The 16380-nt window shown below is 41.5% G+C and overlaps 1 long non-coding RNA gene across 1 annotated transcript; it reads right to left on the reverse strand.

The window, feature by feature from the left end:
* Positions 1–8214: 8214 nt before the first annotated feature.
* On the reverse strand, positions 8215–9222 carry LOC124022883. The gene is made up of 3 exons (XR_006836650.1): positions 8651–9222; positions 8428–8543; positions 8215–8328 (listed from the first exon to the last, which is right to left on the reverse strand). It is a non-coding gene; the product is annotated as an uncharacterized LOC124022883 (long non-coding RNA).
* Between the last annotated feature and the right edge of the window lie 7158 nt (positions 9223–16380).

Genomic DNA, 16380 nt, shown 5'->3' on the forward strand with positions numbered 1-16380 from the left:
TATTTCTTAATTCCATTCGTTTACTTTTGAGATTAGTGTGTATTGTTGTGAACTGATAGATACTGCACTTTTGGAGCTAGGAACACAAGCATTTCGCTACACCAGCAATAACATCTGCTAAATATGTGTATGTGACCAATAAAATGTGATTTGATTTGATGACCACAGTCAAATTCCACGTGACCATTTAGTCACGGTAACTAGGCTTCTCCAAGCTCTGATGCTGCCGATGGTCACGATGGTCAGCACTCTATTGTCTCTCTAATACCTCTGATATCAATGCAAATGTTTTTGAAAATCAAATGAGAGCCCATGAGCTGATGTTTCGCAACATTTCTATAGGCTCAAATCATATCACATTTTATTGGTCACATACACATGGTTAGCAGATGTTAATGCGAGTGTAGCAAAATGCTTGTGCTTCTAGTTCGGACCATGCAGAAAGTTCGGACCCTGGAGAAAATATGATTTATATTTTATTCAACTATGTTCAATTGTATTCTTCATACTATATATTCTTCATACTTCATTCTTCACACCAAAGCCCCATATACAACCCACCACTGCGACCTGTACGCTCTCATTGGCTGGCCCTTGCTTCATACTCGTCGCCAAACCCACTGGCTCCAGGTCATCTACAAGACCCTGCTAGGTAAAGTCCCCCCCTTATCTCAGCTCGCTGGTCACCATAGCAGCACCCACCTGTAGCACGCGCTCCAGCAGGTATATCTCTCTGGTCACCCCCAGAACCAGTTCTTCCTTTGGCCGCCTCTCCTTCCAGTTCTCTGCTGCCAATGACTGGAACGAACTACAAAAATCTCTGAAACTGGAAGCACTTATCTCCCTCACTAGCTTTAAGCACCAGCTGTCAGAGCAGCTCACAGATTACTGCACCTGTACATAGCCCATCTATAATTTAGCCCAAACAACTACCTCTCCCCCTACTGTATTTATTTATTTATTTATTTATTTTGCTCCTTTGCACCCCATTATTTCTATCTCTACTTTGCACATTCTTCCACTGCAAATCTACCTTTCCAGTGTTTAACTTGATATATTGTGTTTACTTCGCCACCATGGCCTTTTTTGCCGTTACCTCCCTTATCTCACCTCATTTGCTCATAATGTATATAGACTTATTTTTGTACTGTATTATTGACTGTATGTTTGTTTTACTCCATGTGTAACTCTGTGTTGTTGTATGTGTCGAACTGCTTTGCTTTATCTTGGCCAGGTCGCAATTGTAAATGAGAACTTGTTCTCAACTTGCCTACCTGGTTAAATAAAGGAGAAAGAAAAATTAATATATTTTTTAAACTATAAAAGTATTTAAAAATATAATGGCACATACAGTACCAGTCAAAAGTCAGTTTTTTCTTTATTTTTTACTATTGTCTACATAGTGAAGACATCAAAATTATGGAATAACACATATGGAATCATGAAGTAACCAAAAAAGTGTTAAACAAATCAAAACATATATTATATATTTAAGTAGCCACATATGTGGAGCACCCTGTTGGCTGCATTTCCTTCACTCTGCGGTCCAACTCACCCCAAACCATCTCAATTGGGTTGAGGTCAGGTGATTGTGGAGGCCAGGTCATCTGATGCAGCACTCCATCACTCTCCTTTTTGGTCAAATAGCCCTTACACAGCCTGGAGGTTTGTTGGGTCATTGTCCTGTTGAAAAACAAATGATAATCCCACTAAGTGCAAACCAGATGGGATGGTCGATGCAGAATGCTGTGGTAGCCATGCTGGTTAAGTGTGCCTTGAATTCAAAATAAATCACAGACCGTGTCACCAGCAAAGCACCCCCATACCATCACACCTCCTCCTCCATGCTTCACGGTAGGAAACATGCAGACATGCAGATATGCAGAGATCATCTGTTCACCTACTCTGAGTCTCACAAAGACAGGGCGTTTGGAACCAAAATCTCAAATCTGGACTCATCAGACCAACAGACAGATTTCCACTTGTCTAATGTCCATTGTTCATGTTTCTTGGCTCAAGCAGGACTCTTTCTATTATTGGTGTCCTTTAGTAGTGGTTTCTTTGCAGCAATTCGACCATGAAGGCCTGAATCACTCACTCTCCTCGGAACAGTTGATATTGAGATTTGTCTGTTACTTGAACTCTGTAAAGCATTTATTTGGGCTGAAATTTCTGAGGCTGGTAACTCTAATGAACTTATCCTCTGCTGCAGGTAACTTTGGGTCTTCCTTTCCTGTGGCGGTCCTCCTGAGAGCCAGTTTCATCATAGAGCTTGATGGTTTTTGGAACTGCACTTGAAGAAACTTTCCTTGACATTTTCCGGATTGACTGATCTTCATGTCTTTAAGTAATGATGGACTGTCATTTCTCTTTAATTATTTGAACTGTTCTTGCCATAATATGCACTTGGTATTTTATAAAATATCTTCTGTATGCCACCCCTACCTTATCACAACACAACTGATTGGCTCAAACACATTAAGAAGGTTGTTTTTTTTAACAATGCACACCTGTTAATGAAGATGGTTGAGAAAATGCCAAGAGTTTGCAAAGCTGTCATCAAGGCAAAGGGTGGCTACTTTGAAGAATCTCTAATAGAAAATATATTTTGATTTATTTAACACTTTTGGTTACTACGTGATTCCATATTCCTTATTTCATAGTTTTGATGTCTTCACTCTTATTCTACAATGTAGTTTTTTTATGAGTATGCGTGTATAAACCTAACTGGTACTGTAATTCTAAGCAAATCTTGTATGCTAAATGAACTAGTGTAACCATATCAGGGCCTAACATAAGGACAACTCAGAGTATGCTATTCTGTTCTTCTGAAATAGATTACATTTTCTTATTATTATGTTTCTTTAGACCTGTCTAAAATAAATACTGGATTTATTGTGAGGGTGTAGGCTCTACTAAATGGATTTATTGTGAGGGTGTAGGCTCTACTAAATGGATTTATTGTGAGGGTGTAGGCTCTACTAAATGGATTTATTGTGAGGGTGTAGGCTCTACTAAATGGATTTATTGTGAGGGTGTAGGCTCTACTAAATGGATTTATTGTGAGGGTGTAGGCTCTACTAAATGGATTTATTAGACTTTTTTAAACCGCTTAAATATAATGGCAAAATGTAGATTTCCACCTAAATAGACATACCCAAAAGTAACTGCTATTCATGTTTAATTACATGATTCTGACATGCATTCTGACTTAGCATATTTGGAAAGAAGACATCTGGGCGATTATGAGGAAATAATCAAAACATAGATAGGAGTTACATAGTTCTGAATACACAAGATCAAGCACTCACAAAATAAATAAAATCTTTGATTGATGAAGCCAATGACTGATGTGCTGTACTCCTCAATGCCATCAGAGGAATCCCAGAACATATTCCAGTATGTGCTAGCAAAACAGCCCTGTAGCTTAGCATCTGCGTCATCTGACCACTTTTTTATTGATCAACTCACTGGTGCTTCCTGCTCTAACTTTTGTTGTAAGAAGGAATCAGGAGGATAGAATTATGTTCAGATTTGCCAAATGGAGGGCGAGGGAGAGCTTTGTATGTGCCTCTGTGTGTGGAGTAATGGTGGTCCAGAGTTTTTTCCCCCTCTGGTTGCACATGTAACATGCTGATAGAAATTTAATAAGACGGATTTAAGTTTCCCTGCATTAAAGTCCCCAGCTACTAGGAGCACCGCCTCTGGGTGAGCGATTTCCTGTTTGCTTATGGCGGAATACAGCTCATTCAGTGCAGTCTTAGCGCCAGCATCAGTCTGTGGTGGTATGTAGACAGCAATGAAAAAAAACAGATGAAAACTCTCTAGGTAGATAGTGTGGTCTACAGCTTATCATGAGATACTCTCCCTCGGGCAAGCAAAACCTTGAGACATCCTTAGATATCGTGCAACAGCTGTTATTTACAAAAATACATAGTCAGCCGCCCCTTGTCTTACCAGACGCACGCTGTTCTGTCTTGCCAATACAGCATATAACCAACCAGCTAGCTGTATGTTGATAATGTCGTCGTTCAGCCACGACTCCACGAAGCATAAGTTATTAGTTTTGAATATCCCGTTGGTAGTTTAATCTTCCGCGTAGGTCATCGATTTTCGTAAAGGATCTGGGCCTGTTCCCGGAGGAGCAGTATATCATTCACGTAAAGGAAAAAAAGGATTCTGCCGGTCCGTGTTGAGTAATTGCAGTTCTGATGCACAGAAGTTATTTTCGGTCATAAGAGATGGTAGCAGCAACATTATGTACTAAATCCGTTTTAAAAAATAAGTTACAAACAAAAAACATAATTAGTTAGGAATACGTAAAACGTCAGCCTTGTTCTCCGGCACCATCTTGTACATTGTTTCTTTTATTTTGAAAGTCATCTTTCATTGACAAGCTAAAAGTAAATTATTGATGACTAGAGCTGGAAACACATCAGATGGCTTCCAGAACATGTAAACGATATCAGAAAACAAAATGGGATTGATAGACCTTACAACTAGAAATGGGCAGATGTTTTAGTAAGTGTTGTCAGGTGTAGTCACGGGATATTTCCAAGTCTCTGAGCCAGGTAGCAATATTTCACAAAAAGCATTTTAAAAGTTCTAGGGCTTGCTTTCTCTCAACCATGTCAACTGTATATCCCTGGAAAGTGTATCTCATTGGCTGCAAGACTGTTAAGTTGCCATAGTAGCCAGTCCCCTGTGTAATGGATGCCTACAGTGCGTAAGCAGGCAACATCATATTTTTGATATGAAAAGATAGTCACTCGGTGGACATTTTATAATGCCATAAGTCATACATCATCAGATAACAATATGCTAGATGTGTTCCTACCAATCTAAGTTTTAATTTGATGCTCTCCATGTAGCTATAGCTCAAACACAGACCAAATCCAAGCTTACCTTGTAAGATGTTTGCTGTTTGGTGAAAACATTTTGACTCTGGAGGCTGGTGATCAGTAATGTAGGTCACAGGCAGACAAATAAGATATCCTCATGATCTGTGAGGTACTGGCTTTCGGTGTGTATCAACGTATTCAGTGTTTATTTTGTTTATGCTTCACAACGCTAACCGGAATGTAGGTAGCAGCCATCTTGAAATTAGGTCATCAGCTCGGCCTTCCCTTATGAATTTGTATGGCCATATATTGTAGTTTAGTTAGATTTTTACAGGGACAGTGCACCGATCAATAGCCAAGATACTCAGCTTGCCTCAGACACCCTGCTTTTGTAGATAGGTGCTACAGTTCTCATACCAGACTGAATGTACAAAACGTGTTGTAATTTCTAATAGTGTCACCCGATATCCATGAAAATATCCTCAAATGAAAGCTGACAGTCTGCACTTTAACCTCATAGTCATTGTTTGCCTACATATTTCACTGTCCCAATAAATAGGGAGACCACTGTAGATTGTACAAAACAGTATAGACACGACCGAAAATTAACGGAATAGAACAAAAAAGAAACAAACAAATTAGAACCCAATAGAATAGAATAGAATACAATAGAATAGAGTAGGGCTCAAGCTGCAGATCTCCATAAAATAATTAAACAGAAGGGCCTCCCGAGTGGCGCAGCGGTCTAAGGCACTGCATCGAGAAAATATAATAACCTAAAATCATTCAACAGAAATACATTCTCTCTCTCTCTATTAATAAGATAGCCTAGACTACCTTTTAATTCACACAGAAAATTGTCATGACCAGCGCCTTGCTTTAATTGCTACATTTTTCTTGACTCTGAAGAGGTGTATTTTTAAATACTAATATTTGAGCTACGTTACATATCACAATGTCACAGCCCATTTATCAGTGATCCAGCAATTATATCTTGTAGTCCTCCTTTGAACCTTTGTTGACTGTTTATCATTGTCAACAGATTCAATAATAGCACAGTGGACGTGTCATAATGGTTCTAATCATTTTTTCACCATACAGTTTTGCATCTGGGATTTTAGAACTATTTCCTGTAAGGTCTGTGTTTTGTATAGGCTTAAACTGGCTTGACGTTTTGATAACCATGTAATTCTCCCTCCGACAAGGTGAGTTTTATCAATACATTTGCCTCAATTTACAAAACAAATTAGCAACAGAGAAGACCTCAGCAAGACTACAAATTCCTGCAGGAAGCTCCTCCTCATCATTTCTAGCCGACACTGTCAGCTACAATTGACAGTGTGATCAGAGACCTTATGTGTCCAATCCATGAACTTCTTAGGTCCCCTTTCTCTGCCTTTGTTAGCCAAAAAAATATTGATTTTGATTACTTGTGCAGTATGTTGACTTTGGTGTCTATTTCAGACCTTATGGCATTTTTCAAGGATGAACATAGGAGCATTAAAAGAAGAGAAGCCCATTATAAGTCTGGCCATGTGAAGTTCAGGGCAACATACAGGTTTGGTCAGGGCCAGTATGAGGGATAAAGTTTATCCTGTGTCGGTGAGTGTTGCTGTTAAGTTAAGTTTAAACATCTTAGCAATACAATGTTTTCTATACAGCTATCAACATCCTACAAGGAAAGTGTAAATGTAAATGTCCGCACCCCACGGAAAATCAAATGAATATATAAAAATCCCAAGAATAATCTTCTTGTAACTAGGGGGCAGTATTTTCATTTTTTGAAAAATAGCGCTCCCAAAGTAAACGGGCTATTTTGTCAGGACAATATGTTAGAATATGCATATAATTGACAGCTTAGGATAGAAAACAATCTAAAGTTTCCAAAGCAGTAACAATATTGTCTGTGAGTATAACAGAACTGATATTGCAGGCAAAAGCCTGAGAGAAATCCAATCCGAAAGTGACTTATGTTTTGAAAGCTCAGCGTTCCGATTCCTTTTTCTACGTATTCCCCAAGGTGTCTACAGCATTTTGACGTTGTTTCACACCTTTATGTTGAAGAATGAGCGTAATCTACATTCTACATTGCGTAAGTGGTCACCTGATGGCTCTCAGAGTGACTCTTGGGTAAAATACAGGGGTAGCTATTTTTCCTCTCGGTCCTACTGAAAAGTAAATTGTCCCGGTGGATATATTATCGAATAGATATTTGAAAAACACCTTGAGGATTGATTATAAACAACGTTTGCCATGTTGCTGTCAATATTATGGAGCTAATTTGGAATATTTTTCAGCATTGTCATGACCGGCATTGTCAATTTCCGGTCGATTTCTCAGCCAAACGTGAAGAACAAACGGAGCTATTTCGGCAACAAAAATGATATTTTTGGGAAAAAAGGAACATTTGCTATCTAATTGGGAGTCTCGTGAGTGAAAACATCCGAAGCTCATCAAAGGTAAACAATTTAATTTGATTGCTTTTCTGATTTTCGTCACCAGGTTGCCTGCTGCTAGCTAGGCATAATGCTATGCTAGGCTATCGATAAACTTACACAAATGCTTGTCTTGCTTTGGCTGTAAAGCATATTTTCAAAATATGAGATGACAGGGTGATTAACAAAAGGCTAAGCTGTGTTTCAATATATTTCACTTGTGATTTCATGAATAGGAATATTTTCTAGTAATAATCCATTGCGTTATGCTAATTAGTGTCAGATGATGACAACGCTCCTGGATGGGTGGTTACAACAGTTAAGCTACAGATATCTGTTTTTTTTTAATCTGCCAATGTCGCACTTCCACATCTGCGGTGAAAGTTGACAACCATGAGACATCCCGAAAATCGATCTTCTCAAAAAATCGTCTGTAGCATCCGAACGATTTGGCCTACAAACTATTACGCACTTAACATCCTTTCTCTTGGCAGGTCTCTATAGGTGACCAGGGGATTCTTTCTACCACATGCAAATGCCTCCATGGAGCTCATAAGTGTAGCCATGCAGCCTATTTTGACGGTTCACAATATCGGCAGTACGGATTTGGAATGCGAGTGGAGGATGCCAGCCATGCCCAACCAGGTAAAGTCAATGGAGGACCTGTACCCGGCTGAAGACTACAACCCTCTCTCCCGAGAGCCCACAGAGGAGGATCTTCAGTGGCTAAGGAACAATCTCCGGTGCAGGTTCAGTGTAATGGCATCTCTCCTTGAACCTCAGCCAGAACAATCTCTACCCTCCCTGTCATCCCTGTCTGTACTGGACATTGTTTAAAAAAAACAAGGGCACCTGGGGCTGAGTGCATCTCCTCAGGTTCATTCAGTAGTACAACCCAATTCACATTGCATTTTAAATGTTGTTTTAATTATGTTTTACCCCCAGAATGAGAGAGTACATCACTTCCAGCAGATCTCCTTGCTGAGGGTGGCGTTGATCATGCACTGCTTCTCGTGGGGTGAGCCTGATGTTCAGGATGTCACGCCTCATGTCTAAAACATGGGGAAAAGGGGACATAAAGTCAAAATGTCGATGCATCTACAAATGCAATGTCTTACACAATATTGTATCATATTTGATGAGTTACTGACCTGTCCGTCCACAGGCTCGATGTGCTGTAGTTTCCACAACTGAACGCTCCTGCTCGGATCACACTGGCACAGGATGTCCATGCACCAGATGGTCTGAAGAATGCACTCCTGTTGGACTGGAAAACAAAGTGAAATTTGGTCAGTGATAGGTAGGTTTTATCAATGCTGTATCACCATCTTTATCTGGACAGAAAACACCTTGTTTATCATAATACAAACACACCTTTGACAATGTGACAAGTGGTCCCTCAACACCCAATCATGGCTCATTGTTTGTTCAGTGCGGATCTTCCTCTTCTGCCATAGTGGATGAGTTACCTTTTCTGGCAAATACAGGGCCATTTCTCTTTCCAACAGGAAAATGGCAGCTACAGACTCCAGTGTTGTCACTGGGTTTCCGGTCCCCCCATCCAAAAGAAGGATTAAAAAAAAACTTTAGTAGTTAGCTAAGTTAGTTAGATTACTTGTTGGTTATTACTGCATTGTCGGAACTAGAAGCACAAGCATTTCACTACACTCGCATTAACATCTGCTAACCATGTGTATGTGACAAATAAAATTTGATTTGATTTGAAGTTGATTACTAAAATGGTAACATCGATATTAAAGTACCATAACCCACAGACTTGACTGTAGTAATGGTCAAATATACTGTGTTAATACTATGTTGATGGGACATTTCTGCTGGGATGGAGGAATTATCTGGAATGCTCAACTAGATTATCAGGACAGTCTAGGGTAATACAGTTGAAGACGGAAGTTTACATACACTTACATTTATACTCAGTTTGTCACAATTCCTGACATTTAATCCTAGTAAAACTCTTAGGTCAGTTAGGATCACCACTTTATTTTAAGAATGTGAAATGTCAGAATAATAGTAAGGAGAATGATTTATTTCAGCCTTTATTTCTTTCACCACATTCCCAGTGGGTCAGAAGTTTACATACACTCAATTATTATTTGGTAGCATTGCCTCTAAATTGTTAAACTTGGGTCAAATGTTTCCGGTAGACTTCCACAAGCTTCCCACAATAAGTTGGGTGAATTTTGGCCCATTCCTCCTGACAGAGCTGGTGTTTCTGAGGCAGGTTTTTAGGCCTCCTTGCTCGCACGTGCTTTTTCAGTTCTGCCCACAACTTTTCTATAGGATTGAGGTCAGGGCTTTGTGATGGCCACGCCAATACTGTTGATGTGTGTGTCTCTTTAATCTCTTACTCAATTGCTATACACATTAGAAAAGGTTGAGTAGGAGATTAAAGAGACACACACATAGTCAGGCAGGAGAGCAACTATAGTTGGATAACGGTAAAAAGCTGTCACGGTTCATGAATCCACTGCCTCCCTCTCTCTTTCTCTTTCTCTCTCTCTCGTGTTTGTGTGGGCGTGGTTCCCAATTTCGGCCTGATTGTCTGCGCCAGCTGGAACCACTTATCTTCCCTTTATATGTTCTGTAACCAGTGTTTCTTGTTGTCAGATCGTTGTTACTTCCCTGAGGTTGTGTCGTGTGTCCGTGCTTGTTACTTCTCTGAGGTTGTGTCGTGTGTCCGTGCTCATCTCTTGCCGCCCTTGTGTGGATTATCTGCTGTGCTCCTTCCTACCCATCCGGACACACTCCCCTGGATTTCTCAGCACGCTATCATCGGAGTATGCGCCCTAGTCCCTGGGTCGGATTCCGTCTGAGTACAGTCTGTCTGTCCTGTTGCTGCTGTAAACTGTATTCATTAAACCATCGTTGCTTGCATCTTGCATCCACCTCTGTATTGTCACAAAAGCACATACATAGATCATAGAAATACATACACAAAGAGTTTGAGAATAAGCATAGTAACTACAAGGTTTTACTAAACACGGGTAGGGAATCCTCAAAGGAGGTCCCGGAATTAACGGGAGATGAGAAATATATGCAGGCAAAAGATAAGAGGAACATCTATTTTGGCCCGAAATGGAGGAGGAAGTACGAATTTGATGGACATTTAAATATAGAAAAACGGGAATCAATGGATTAAACAAATAAATAGGGTTTGTGGGGACAAGGTAGAAGAGCAACGGACAGAAGGGCTCGACATGACTTGTATTTGGCTGGCTGAAGCTAGGGAAAGAGCGGAGGGGGCAAAGTAAAAGGGAGCTATTAAGGAGGAAGAATTAGGTAGCCCAGAGCAGACAGAGAGGACTCCCACGTATCCCACAGAGACATCACCTAAACCCAAATTATACCCCTCCCTGGCAGACCAGGGGGAGAGGGAAAATCCAGACGGCAAGGTGGTGGTCATGAAACGGAGGCAGCCACATCAGGTGCCGCCCGTCCCATTACCCCCTACCCCATATACTGGTCCTCAGGGAGCCAAGGGAGGGAGAGAGGAAGAGGCACAGGAAGGAGGACAGGATTTGGCAAACTTATTGGGAAAGTGGATAGAGGTAGAGAAAGGGAGAATGTCAAGAAAAGTGGATAGAGACAGTCAAAAGAAAGACGGAGATAGATGCTTTTACTGCAACAAACCGGGTCATTTTACTAGAGATTGTGAGGCACCGTGTAAACACTGCAATAAAGTAGGCCATAATCACCGAGATTGGAACCGGTTGAGTCAGAGCATCTAACAGTAACTATCGGGGTAATTGTAGACAAACATAAAGGAGGCCTTAAGGGGAGGTTACCTAAGAGAGAAGGGAAAAATGGACAGGATCAGACGATAGAAAATGTTTCAATTGTGATGAAATAGGACATTTTGCCCGGGAGTGTAAGGCTCCCTGTAAACATTGTGACCGAGTAGGACACAACCACCGCAATTGCAAACATAAGGGGAAGGACAGGCACGACCATCGGAAGAGAAAGAGAGAGGCAGAGACAACAAGAGCGAGATTAATGAGAACCCTCGCTGGGGAGATGCTTGGACCTTTAAATTAGGGCTATTTTCTGGGTATTGTCTTGGTAGTACATGCCGGAGTTTACGACTTCAGACAATTATAATAATAGGGTTATTTGTGTCTCCATAATTTCAATGGTGTTGGTGGTCCAGGGGTAGAACTCTTGCCTACAATGAGGGAGTCTCGGGTTTGTATCCCAGCCTATGCACTGATAGACTAAAATGTGGGTTTTGGATTGTAATGCAACTATTGATATGTTTTGCCTGGAAAGATACGGTTGTTAGTGTTTGTTAAAGATATTAATGAAAATAAATTAATAGCTTGTTTTGGTTCAATTGAAAGACTAATTCACTCTAAATAATAGCGATGACTGAATCATAAATGACTGAATCATATAAGAGACAGTTACCTAAACCTAATGAATTCTAAATAATAGCGGAGAGATAGTAATTGCGATAGAGTTATACCCATCGAAATGTTTTTTTTCTTATGGATTGATTGATGTAGGTTATACATTTGGCGACTTACATGTTACTTTTAAGTATTAGACATTTCCTAAGGGTGAAGCAGAAAGAGAAGAGACAGTTGTAAAGTTTGGTTTTAATCGTAAGATAGCGGCAGAACATTGTTGGAGGAGAGGTTATATTTTTGTTTCGACAGTTTTAATTAAACACGTGAATTGTTTTGATAAAGGGAATGTTCTGGGAATCTAGGATACAACATGTAGAACATTTTTGATGTTTTTTCTTTAATCTGTCTAATATAGTAAGAAATACTACTGTGAAAGGGTGGTATGACTTTTGACCTCTATCATGGCTTTCCTTTGTGGTCTGATCAGCCTCATGGGAGGGGCATTTGGATGAATTTAAGGTCATTTTTGATACTGATTTTAAGGTCATTTGTGTAATTGATCATTATGAACGAGTTTATAGTTCTTTGACATATTTGTAATTTGAACCAATGAGAAGAAATAAATGCCATAGCCTTGGATTAATGGTAGACTTATGTTCCGTATTTAGAACCTAATCCAAGCCAACAGGACAGGGATATATGACATCTGTGGTGATTCAGGATCATTGAGAGCATCGACATAACCTGAATCAAACTATGTAATAACCATAGCGATTACCACCATAGACAAGTGATTTTTCTAAAATCCACGAGTTCAGACAGGGAGACAGTGAGACATATAGTCAATATTCGGGAAACAACCCATATTTGATACTGACTGTTATAAGACAGAGTGACAGACAGATAGTAGAAAAGGCAGACGGAGAAGGGCTCCCCGCACTATGCGGAGGAGAATGAGAGGGAGAGACTGGGAGTGAGAAGCAGGAGACCTGGAGCATTACGAAGGTTAGAATCTCATAATAAGCCAGGATTGAGAGAAGATAGAAGTGACACAGAATGGGTAGATAACAGTTACTGAGTGGAGACAAAAGGGGAATGAAAGCTTAGTTGGTTTCAGGAACTATGGTGTTAGACACTGAACCATTGCCTAGAAATTATTCGGCACAACAGGCCGAAATAGTAGCATTGACTAGTGCCTGCGAAATAAGAAAGGAGAGAAAGGTTACTATTTACACAGACAAGATTTTGAAATTATGCTTTACAGCGAAAGCAATCCAAGCGTTTGTGTAAGTTTATCGATAGCCTAGCATAGCATTATGTACTCTTAGCATCAGGAAGCTTGGTCACGAAAATCAGAAAAGCAATCAAATTAACCGTTTACCTTTGGTGATCTTTGGAATGTTTTCACTCACGAGACTCCCAGTTACACAACAAATGTTCCTTTTGTTCCATAAAGATTATTTTTATACCCAAAATACCGACATTTGTTTGTCGCGTTAAATCCACAGGAAAGAGCGGTCACGACAACGCAGACGGAAATTCCAAATAGTCTTCATAATGTCCACAGAAACATGTCAAATGTTTTTTTATAATCATTCCTCAGGTAGTTTATATAAATATACACTGCTCAAAAAAAAAAGGGAACACATAAACAACTCAATGTAACTCCAAGTCAATCACACTTCTGTGAAATCAAACTTAGGAAGCAACACTGATTGACAACAAATTTCACATGCTGTTGTGCAAATGAAATAGACAACAGGTGGAAATTATAGGTAATTAGCAAGACACCCCCAATAAAGGAGTGGTTCTGCAGGTGATAACCACAAACCACTTCTCAGTTCCTATGCTTCCTGGCTGATGTTTTGGTCACTTTTGAATGCTGGCGGTGCTTTCACTCTAGTGGTAGCATGAGACGGAGTCTACAACCCACACAAGTGGCTCAGGTAGTGCAGCTCATCCAGGATGGTACATCAATGTGAGCTGTGGCAAGAAGGTTTGCTGTGTCTGTCAGCGTAGTGTCCAGAGCATGGAGGCGCTACCAGGAGACAGGCCAGTACATCAGGAGATGTGGAGGAGGCCGTAGCAGGGCAACAACCCAGCAGCAGGACTGCTACCTCCGCCTTTGTGCAAGGAGGAGCAGGAGGAGCCCTGCCAGAGCCCTGCAAAATGACCTCCAGTAGGCCACAAATGTGCATGTGTCTGCTCAAACGGTCAGAAACAGACTCCATGAGGGTGGTAATGAGGGCCCGACGTCCACAGGTGGGGGTTGTGCTTACTTTGGGAACGTTATTTTTTCAAACATAAACATAGTGCCCCCTAGCTTCAAGAGGTTAAGCCATTTTGCCACAATACTGGAAGTATGCTTGGGGTCATTGTCCATTTGGAAGACCCATTTGCGACCAAGCTTTAACTTCCTGACTGATGTCTTGACGATGTTGCTTCAATATATCCACATAATTTTCCTTCCGCATGATGCCATCTATTTTGTGAAGTGGACCAGTCCCTCCTGCAGCAAAGCACCCCCACAACATGATGCTGCCACCCCCGTGCTTCACAGTTCGGATGGTGTTCTTTAGCTTGCAAGCCTCCCCCTTTTTCCTCCAAACATAACAATGGTCATTATGGCCAAACAGTTCTATGTTTGTTTCATCAGACCAGAGGACATTTCTCCAAAAAGTACAATCTTTGTCCCCATGTGCACTTGCAAGCCGTAGTCTAGCTTTTTTATGGCAGTTTTGAAGCAGTGGCTTCTTCAGTGCTGAGCGGCCTTTCAGGTTATGTCGATATAGGACTCATTTTAGTGTGGATATAGATACTTTTGTACCTGTTTCCTCCAGCATCTTCACAAGGTCCTTTGCTGTTGTTCTGGGATTGATTTGCACTTTTCGCACCAAAGCACATTCATCTCTAGGAGACAGAATGTGTCTCCTTCCTGTGCGGTATGACGGCTGCGTGGTCCCATGATGTACTATGATGTACTATTGTTTGTACAGACGAACGTGGTCCCTTCTAGCATTTGGAAATTGCTCACTAGGATGAACCAGACTTGTGGATGTCTTAATTTCCAACTCACCATCAGTACGACCAAGAATATGATTTTCGCGACGCGGATCCTGTGTTCTACCCTTCAACCAGGACAACGGAATGGATCCCATGCAGCGACCCAAAAAAACGACTCCGTAAAAGAGGGAAACGAGGCGGTCTTCTGGTCAGACTCCGGAGACGGGCACATCGTGCACCACTCACTAGCATTCTTCTCGCCAATGTCCAGTCTCTTGACAACAAGGTTGATGAAATCCGAGCAAGAGTAGCATTCCAGAGGAACATCAGAGACTGTAAAGTTCTTTGCTTCACGGAAACATGGCTCACTGGAGAGACGCTATCGGAGGCGGTGCAGCCAGCGGGTTTCTCCACGCATCGCGCCGACAGAAACAAACATCTTTCTGGTAAGAAGAGGGGCGGGAGCGTATGCCTTATGGCTAATTGAGACATGGTGTGATGAAAGAAACATACAGGAACTCAAATCCTTCTGTTCACCTGATTTAGAATTCCTCACAATCAAATGTCGACCGCATTATCTACCAAGAGAATTCTCTTCGATTATAATCACAGCCGTATATATTCCCCCCCAAGCAGACACATCGATGGCTCTGAACGAACTTTATTTGACTCTTTGCAAACTGGAATCCATTTATCCGGAGGCTGCATTCATTGTAGCTGGGGATTTTAACAAGGCTAATCTGAAAACAAGACTCCCTAAATTTTATTAACATATCGATTGCGCAACCAGGGGTGGAAAAACCTTGGATCATTGTTACTCTAACTTCCGCGACACATATAAGGCCCTGCCCCGCCCTCCTTTTGGGAAAGCTGACCATGACTCCATTTTGTTGATCCCTGCCTACAGACAGAAACTAAAACAAAAGGCTCCCACGTTGAGGTCTGTCCAACGCTGGTCCGACCAAGCTGACTCCACACTAGAAGACTGCTTCCATCACGTGGACTGGGATATGTTTCGTATTGCGTCAGATAACAACATTGACGAATACGCTGATTCGGTGTGCGAGTTCATTAGAACGTGCGTTGAAGATGTCGTTCCCATAGCAACGATTAAAACATTCCCTAACCAGAAACCGTGGATTGATGGCAGCATTCGCGTGAAACTGAAAGCGCAAACCACTGCTTTTAATCAGGGCAAGGTGACTGGTAACATGACCGAATACAAACAGTGCAGCTATTCCCTCCCCAAGGCTATCAAACAAGCTAAGCGTCAGTAGAGAGACAAAGTAGAATCTCAATTCAACGGCTCAGACACAAGAGGTATGTGGCAGGGTCTACAGTCAATCACGGACTACAAGAAGAAAACCAGCCCAGTCACGGACCAGGATGTCTTGCTCCCAGGCAGACTAAATAACTTTTTCGCCCGCTTGAGGACAATACAGTGCCACTGACACGACCTGCAACGAAAACATGCGGACTCTCCTTCACTGCAGCCGAGGTGAGTAAGACATTTAAACGTGTTAACCCTCGCAAGGCTGCAGGCCCAGACGGCATCCCCAGCCGCGCCCTCAGAGCATGCGCAGACCAGCTGGCCGGTGTGTTTACGGACATATTCAATCAATCCCTATACCAGTCTGCTGTTCCCACATGCTTCAAGAGGGCCACCATTGTTCCTGTTCCCAAGAAAACTAAGGTAACTAAGCTAAACGACTACCGCCCCGTAGCACTCACTTC

This window comes from Oncorhynchus gorbuscha, linkage group LG01 (assembly GCF_021184085.1).
Source record: "Oncorhynchus gorbuscha isolate QuinsamMale2020 ecotype Even-year linkage group LG01, OgorEven_v1.0, whole genome shotgun sequence".
Classification (NCBI taxonomy): Eukaryota; Metazoa; Chordata; class Actinopteri; order Salmoniformes; family Salmonidae; genus Oncorhynchus; species Oncorhynchus gorbuscha.